This window comes from Molossus molossus, unplaced genomic scaffold (assembly GCF_014108415.1).
Source record: "Molossus molossus isolate mMolMol1 unplaced genomic scaffold, mMolMol1.p scaffold_m16_p_1, whole genome shotgun sequence".
Lineage (NCBI taxonomy): Eukaryota > Metazoa > Chordata > Mammalia > Chiroptera > Molossidae > Molossus > Molossus molossus.
The window spans coordinates 110788460-110796509 of record NW_023425344.1 but is presented as its reverse complement, the minus strand read 5'-3'; the positions used below and the strand labels follow the sequence as shown (position 1 = coordinate 110796509).

The window sequence follows — 8050 nt, the reverse complement described above, 5'->3', positions numbered from 1 at the left end:
CAATGAAACAGATTACAGTTGGGACCCATATGTCAACTGATTTTCAACAGATATCAAGGTAAGTATTTTCAACAACTGGTGTTGATACAACTGGATATCCACACACACACAAAATGAAACTTGATCCTTCCATTGCACCATAGACAAGTATTACTTTGATATGGATCATAGACCTTATCATAAAAGCTAAAACTGTAAAATTCTAGAAGAAAACAATCTTTGGGACCTTGAGGAAGGCAAAGATACAATGACCCAAAAAAAAGGCATTAATCAGAAAAGAAAAGACAGATTTGGAACTTCATCAAAATGTAAAACTTTTGTTATCTCAAAGACACCATGTAAAAAGTGGTTATTCACAATGTATCTAACAAGGAATTTGTATCCAGAATACTATTGATAAAGAATCCTTACAACTCAATAATACAAAAACCTGATTATTTTTAATGAGCAAAAAATTTGAAATAGATACTTCACAGAGAAGATATAGAAATAACAATAGCACATGCAAAGATCCCCAGTCTTAGTCATTAGGGAAATACAAGTTAAATCCACACTGAGATATCACTACATCTAATATTCTTAAATGTTGGCAAGATGTGGAGCAATTAGCATTCTCATTCATACATGGCTAAGGAGATACAACTTTGGAAAAACTATTTGGCAATTTCTTAAAAATATCAACATGCACTTACCATGTGACCCAGCAATTTCATTCCTAGGTATTTATTCCAGAGAAAGAAAACAGATCCACGCAAAGACTTGGACACAAATGTTCACAGCAGTTTTTTCGGTTGTTCTTTTAAAAATATTTTTTTCTTTATTGATTTTATAGAGCGAGGAAGGGAGAGGGAGAGAGAGACAGAAACATCAAAGAGAGAGAATATCAACTGGCTGCCTCCTGCATGCCCCCCACAGGGGATTGGGCTCACATCCTGGGCATGTGCCCTGACTGGGAACCAAACCGGCAACCTCTTGGTGCATGGGTCAATGCTCAACCACTGAGCCACACCAGCCAGGCTGTTCATAACAGTTTTATTCATAGTAACCCCAAGCTGAAAATAATCCATCAATATGTGAATGGATACATAAATTGTAGTGTACTTATACAATGAAATGTTACTCAGCAATGGAAGAGAACTCACTACTGTACATACAATACCAATGAATCTCATAAACTTTAGCTGAGCAAAAGAAGACAGACAGAAAAAATATAATCATATAGTGTATGATTAGATTTATATGAAACTCTACAAAAGGAAAATCTGTAATGACAAAAAACAGAAGTTGTTGCCTGGGGCTGGGGATATGTGTATGGGTAGAATAGACTTGGAATAGACACAGGAATCCTTTTGGAGTAATGTAAGTGTTCTATTCATTGATTGTGGTGTTACATGGGTATATATATTTGTCAAATCTCATCATACTAAACACATAAAGTGGATGCATTTCTTTGTGTATAAATTATTACATAGAGTTGATTTTAAAGTATGAATAATAAATATTTTAAAGTGTAAAATTTACAACATTATTGCTATATTTAATGTAAATCCCACATACTGTAGCAGAATGGGCTTGTATGTTGCAATTAATAGTTTATCTTCCAATTATTCCTTTAAACCATTGAATATGACATGAAGCAACTCATTTTTACAATAGGTATGTTTTTTAATTTATTTTTTAAATATATTGTTTATTGATTTTTTAGAGAGAGGAAGGGAACGAGGGATAAAAACATCAATGTGAGAGAGAAACATCAATCGGCTGCCTCCTGCACGCCTGGTACTGGACATCAAGCTCGCAACCTAGGTATGTGCCCTGGCTGGGAATCGAACCCACAATCTTTTGTTGTATGGGACAATGCCCAACCAGCTAGGGCTGAAAGTGACATTTTGAAAAAACAAAAAACAAAAACTTTTAAATATCTTAAGAATAACATGCTAACAGACTTGTAAAATCTTCTCTTTAAAAGGTAAATAAATTACTATGCACTATGTACAAACAGGTAATTCCAAAATGAATGAAAAATAGGGCTTGTCCTCATGATGTTAACAGTACTTTATAATAGATAAGAAAGTCATATACATGTGTTCCAAAATATGTTAGTAACAAACCACCTCTTTTATGCCAGGCACTTCAGCTGATTTAATCCACACAACAATCTTTATAGGTAGGTATTAGTATTCACATTTTACAGATTGGGTCATTGAAGTCTGGAGAAATTAAAAAACTTGCCCAAGGTCAAATAGGTAGTGATTTTGAAGTTCTGCCTGACTCCAAAGTCCATATTCTGCTATCAGTGCAGAGTAAAATACATTGTAAAAGTGAACGGCAAAGTGCTATGGCAGTTAAAAAGCTTTCAGAAAGTGTGACTTATTTGGGGCTCAGAAAGTCTTGCTTCATGCAAGAAATCACTGGACTAGTTGAAGAATGAGTATGATTCCAGCAGACAAACTGCAAGAGGTTGTTGCGAGCTACGGGCTCGCCATGAACACGGGAGCAGGAAAAACAAGCCAAAGTAACACTGCATTGTGCAGTTGGACTACATTGTAAAAGTATTAAGGGGAAGACAGACTAGAAATATGTTGAGAATCACTCTATTTTATGTATTTACTTTTTTTTAGGAAAGAAGAGTGTTGTTGTTTTTTTTAATATTTGTTTTTCTTCATTGATTTGAGAGAGAGAGAGAGAGAGAGAAACATTGATGAGAGAGAACATCCATCGGCCGCCTCCTGCATGCCCCCCACTGGGGATTAGGCCCACAAGCTGGGCATGTGCCCTGACAGGAAATCAAACGGAAACCTCTTGGTGCATGGGTTGATGCTCAACCACTGAGCCACACCGGCCAGGTGGAAAGAAGAGTTTTTAATTCACGAAATTTGAGCTATGAGATATGAAATCAGTGTTCATTAATATCTCTATCATTTAAGAATAGACTCTGCTGAGAGCAGAAGAAAATCTATCAAACAATGGCTTATACATATAAGGTTTTGTTTTGTTTTGTTTTGTTTGCACACAAAATCCAGAACTCTGATGCCATCTGGGACTCATGTTGCTTTCATCTTCCATCTATTTTAAAAGGCAGTGGTGAATTTCTGAAGACTGGTGAGAAGTAAAATCATATTAAAGAAACTTCTTTTCAAAGGTTTGGCAACAGTGTGTTGAATAGATTGCTATGGGGAGTGGGGGAGCGGGGGAGGTTCAGGAAATGAGATTTATAGTCTAGGAGAGAAGTAATAAAAGCCAGAACTAGGTTGGTGGTCACTTTCATTGTGAAGAGGGGAATGAATAAGGAGATATCTTGAGACACTAACATAGTAAAATAAATAAATAAATAAATGTTTTGTTTACTTGCTGAAGTGAAGGTGTCGTAAGATAGGGAGAGATTGTCTGTGTGAAATAGACTGTTTTTTGTTGTTTTTTTTTATCCCTACCTGAGGACATCCTTCCACTTTTTGTTCAGATAGAGTGGGAGGGAGAGAGAGGAAGAGAGAGAGAGAGAAACATCGATGTGAAAGGGATACATCGAGTGGCTGCCTCCCCCACGACCAGCCAGGGCTGGGAACAGACTGCAACCAAGGTACACGCCCCTAGCAGGAACCGAACCTGGGTCTCTCTGGACCACAGGCCAGCGTTCTAACTGCTGAGCCAAACTGGCCAAGACAAAATAGACTGTTTTATGAAGCAATATCCCTCCAGTTGTTGGAGAGTTAAGGATTAGGAACAAAGATAGGAGAAATTAAGTTTCAAAGCAATAAGACAATATTTTTCAGAGAGGTATAAAGGAACTGGAGATGGAGATATTTTGAGGTAGAGAAAAGAAAGTTGAAGTAGGTAGCCTGAAAGCAAAGAGGGTTTGACTTCTGAAAACATCTTTTATGTTATCAATCTATGGATTAGCCCTTGCATTTAGGATAAAAACCGATTACTTAGTTTGCCTTCAGGGCTCCCTACTACAACCTGAGTCCAAGGCAGCCAATAGAACATTATTTCTTAGTAAGTACCCGTCACCAAAATACTATGATCCATCCAAGCAGGTCTATTCATTGTACATAAACTAATCCAATTCTCCATTCTCATCATCCTACCCAAACTGCTATTTTGCCGCCTTCTTGTTTCTTCTTTCTTCACGGCTGCATTCAATACCAGTTCTTTCAACTGGCTTTCCCTGACCACTCCAACTCATACTGGATGCTTATTTTTCCCCAGCTAAAACAGTTTGTACTGGTAAAATGTCATTCATTGTAACAGTTAATTATAGATTGTCTTCTGTTTATACTTAACTTACACTTATGTGTGTTTTGTCTGTGGGGAAGAATTGCATATCAGAGGTTGTGAACTATATATTTAACAATTTTGTTTTTTGTTTTTGTTGTTGTTAATCCTCACCTGAGGATATTTTTTCATTGATTTACATTTATTTATTATTATTTTTTTAATCCTCACACAAGGACATTTTTCCTTTTTTGTTCAGATAGAGTAGGAGAGAGAGAGAAGGAGAGAGGGAAGAGAGAGAAACATCGATGTGAAAGAGACACATGATTGGTTGCCTCGCACTTGAGCCCAACCAGCACTGGGGATTGAACCTGCAACCCAGGTACATGCCCTTACCTGGGACCCTTTGGTCCGAGGGCCCACGCTCTAACTGCTGAGCCAAACCAGCCAAGGCAGAACTGTAATTTTTTTTTTATCCTCATTTTTCCATTTTTTGTTCAGATAGAGTGGGAGGGAGGGAGGGAGGGAGGGAGGGAGAGAGAGAGAGAGAACATCGACGTGAAAGGAACACATCAAGTGGCTACCACCCACACGACCAAACCAGGGCTGGGGACAAACTGCAACTGAGGTATGTGCCCTTAGCGGGAACCGAACCCGGGTCTCTCTGGACTGCAGGCTGACACTCTAACCGCTGAGCCAAACCGGCCAGGGCTGAACTGTATTTTTAAAAAGACTTCTCAAAGGTCTATCAGTGTTTTACAATTCTAATAGCTTTATTGAGGAATGTTGACATACAGTAAAATGCATGTATTTTAAATGTATAATTTAATAATTTTTGACATATGTATCACCTCTGAAACCTTCGCCACAATCAAAATAGTGAATATATCCATCATCCTAAAAGTTTCCCTGTTCTACTTTTTAATCCTTTCTTCCTACTGCATCCCATCCTCTGAATGTCCCCAGGCAACCACTGATCAGCCTTTTATCACTACAGATTAGTTTGCATTTTCAATTATTTTATATAAATAATTTTATGTCAATTTTATGTACATTATGTACTCTTTTCTGTCTGGCTTATTTCACTCATTAATTATTTTGAGCAGGTCTAGCTTCATGGGCATGGGACCTGTGCAGTCCCCCAGGATCCTGTGCTTAAAAAGGCCCTCACTTAGTTTAATGCTCTATGGGCCACTGCTTTGAATTCTTAATAATTTATGAGCGTCCAGCCTGTGTGGCTCAGTGGTTGAGCGACGACCCATGTACCAAGAGGTTACCGGTCAGGACACATGCCCAGATTGTGGGCCCAATCTTCATTTGGGGGCATGCAGGAGGTGGCCAATCAATGTTCTCTCTCATTGGTGTTTCTATCTATCTCTCCCTCTCTCTAAAATCCATAAAGGAAAATTTTTTAAAAATAATTTATGAGCAAAGGGGCCTATATTTTTATTTTGCACTATGTCCCATAAATTATGTAACTGGTCCTGAATTAGAGATTCATCCACACTGTGGTGTGTATCAATAATTCACTCCCTTTCACTGCTGAGCAGTAAGTATCCTGTTGTATGGATATGCCACAATTTGTTTATCCACTCACCACATAATATGTTTATCCATTCATATTTAGACATTTGGGGTTTTTTCCAGTTACAAATAAAGCATCTATGAACATCTGTTGACAAGTCTTTGTAAAAAGATATGCTCTCGCCCTGGCCAGTTTGGTTCAACGGTTAAAGGGTTGGCCTGCGGTCCAGAGAGACCCAGATTCGGTTTCCGCTAAGGGCACGTACCTCAGTTGCAGTTTGTCCCCGGCCCTGGTTGGGTCATGCGGGTGGCAGCCACTCGATGTGTACCTTGCACGTCGATGTTTCTCTCTCTCTCTTCGTCTCTCTCCCCCCACTCTAAACAAAAAATGGGAAACTGTCCTCGGGTGAGGATAAAAAAAAAAGATATGCTCTCATTTTTCTTAGATAAATACTTAGGAATGAAATGATTGGGTCACATGGTGGGTATATGTCTGACTTTCTTAAGAAACTGCCAAAGTGGTTGCAACATTTTACATTCTCACCAGGTATATATGAGAGTTTCAGTTGTTTTATATCCTGGCCAAGGCTTGGTATGGTCAGTCTTTGAAGCTTTACATATTCTAATAGTTGTGCTGTACTATCTCATTGTGGTTTTAATTTCCCTTTTCCTGATGCTGAGCTTCTGTTCATGTGCTTATTTATCAGTTGTATATTTTCTTTGCTTTAGAGACTGTTCAAATCTCTTGGCAATTTTTTAGTGTAAAACTGTGTTATCACTAAGTTTTTTAGAGTAATTTATATATTCTGGATACAAGTCCTTTATCAGATATATGATTGACAAATGTTATCTCTCACTTTGTGGATTGCTTTTTATTCTTTTAATGATATCCTTCAAAAAGTAGGAGGTATTGCCCTGACTAGTTTGGCTCAGTGGTTAGAGTGTTGGCCCGCAGACCAAAGGGTTGCAGGTTCGATCGCCAGACCCAGTCAGGGTTGCGTGGGAGGCAGAGGAGGTGTCTTTCTTACATCGATGTTTCTCTCTCTCTCTCCCTTCCACTGTCTCTAAAAAAATCAATGTAAAAAGATACTCAGGTGAGGATTAACCAAAAAAAAAAAAAAAAAAGTAGGTCTTAATTTTGATGAAATTCTAGTTAACCTTTGTTTTCTGTGATAGTGTGTATTTTTGATGTCATATTTAAGAACCTTTGCCTAACTCAAAGTCACAAAAGATTTGTCCAGTGTTTTGGTGGAAGATAAATAGTTTGAAGTTCTATATTTAGGCCTATGATCCATTTTGAGTTCTTTTCTGTATATGGTGTGAGATGTAGGCTGAAGTTTTTTATTTTTTGGTTTTTTAAATAATAGATTCTAGAGAGGGAGGAAAAGAAAGAGAAAGAGAGAGATACATCAAGCGGATGCCTCTCTCAGGAGCTCCCAACTGGGGATGGAACCGGCAACCTAGGAATGTGCCCTGACCAGGAATGGAACCTGTGACCTTCTGGTGCACAGGATGATTCTCCAACAAACTGACTCACACCAGCCAGGACAAGTTCATATTTTTGCTTACAGTTATCCAAGTGTTCCAGGATCATTTGTTGAAAGCCATCCTTTCTTCCCTGAATTACTTTGTACCTTTATCAAAAATGAGTGTCCGTATATGTATAGATGTATGTCTAAAATATCTACTATTCTGTTCTATTTATCTGTCTATCTTTACACCAGTACCATACTATCTGGATTATCATAGCCTTTTGAAAAATCTTGAAATCAGATAGGGTTAGTGACTCATGTTAGTGATACTGTCAGTCGTAACGCATGTTTTTAGCATATGGGGATAAAACTTGATTAGGCTTGGTGTGGTTATTTCAACAAGGTAAGATTAATGATATCATTAATGCAAAGTAATGCCATTAAAGGAAAAAAATGTAATTTTTACCATTTCTTCTATTTGTCGATCTCACAACTGGAATGAATATGAGAGGAGAGAAAGCTGGTGGATTCAGGAGGAGAGTATTTGTGAAATGCAGCAGAAGAAATGGAAGTTCAGTGAAAAGCAAATACAAAGAAAGAATGAGAACTGAAATGTGAAGACTGAGAAACCTCTAAACACAGAGGTATTAATCTAGAAAATGATAAATTGAGCACTGTGGTTTGGAAGGAATATTGGAATTAATTTAATTTTTTATTGATGTGAAAACGGAGGTACAGCAATGTTCTCACCTAGAGTTTATATAGAATCTCCTCTTAAACAGAATCAGTCTGTACAAATTTGGTTCCAGTCTGACAGTTGAATGCCAAATCTTTGTGAGTAA

General features: G+C 37.8%; 1 long non-coding RNA gene across 1 annotated transcript; it reads left to right on the top strand.

Moving 5' to 3' along the window:
* The first annotated feature begins 2126 nt into the window (after positions 1-2126).
* On the top strand, positions 2127-7823 carry LOC118627021. The gene is made up of 3 exons (XR_004958995.1): positions 2127-2167; positions 3024-3102; positions 7720-7823. It is a non-coding gene; the product is annotated as an uncharacterized LOC118627021 (long non-coding RNA).
* The last annotated feature ends 227 nt before the right edge of the window (positions 7824-8050 follow it).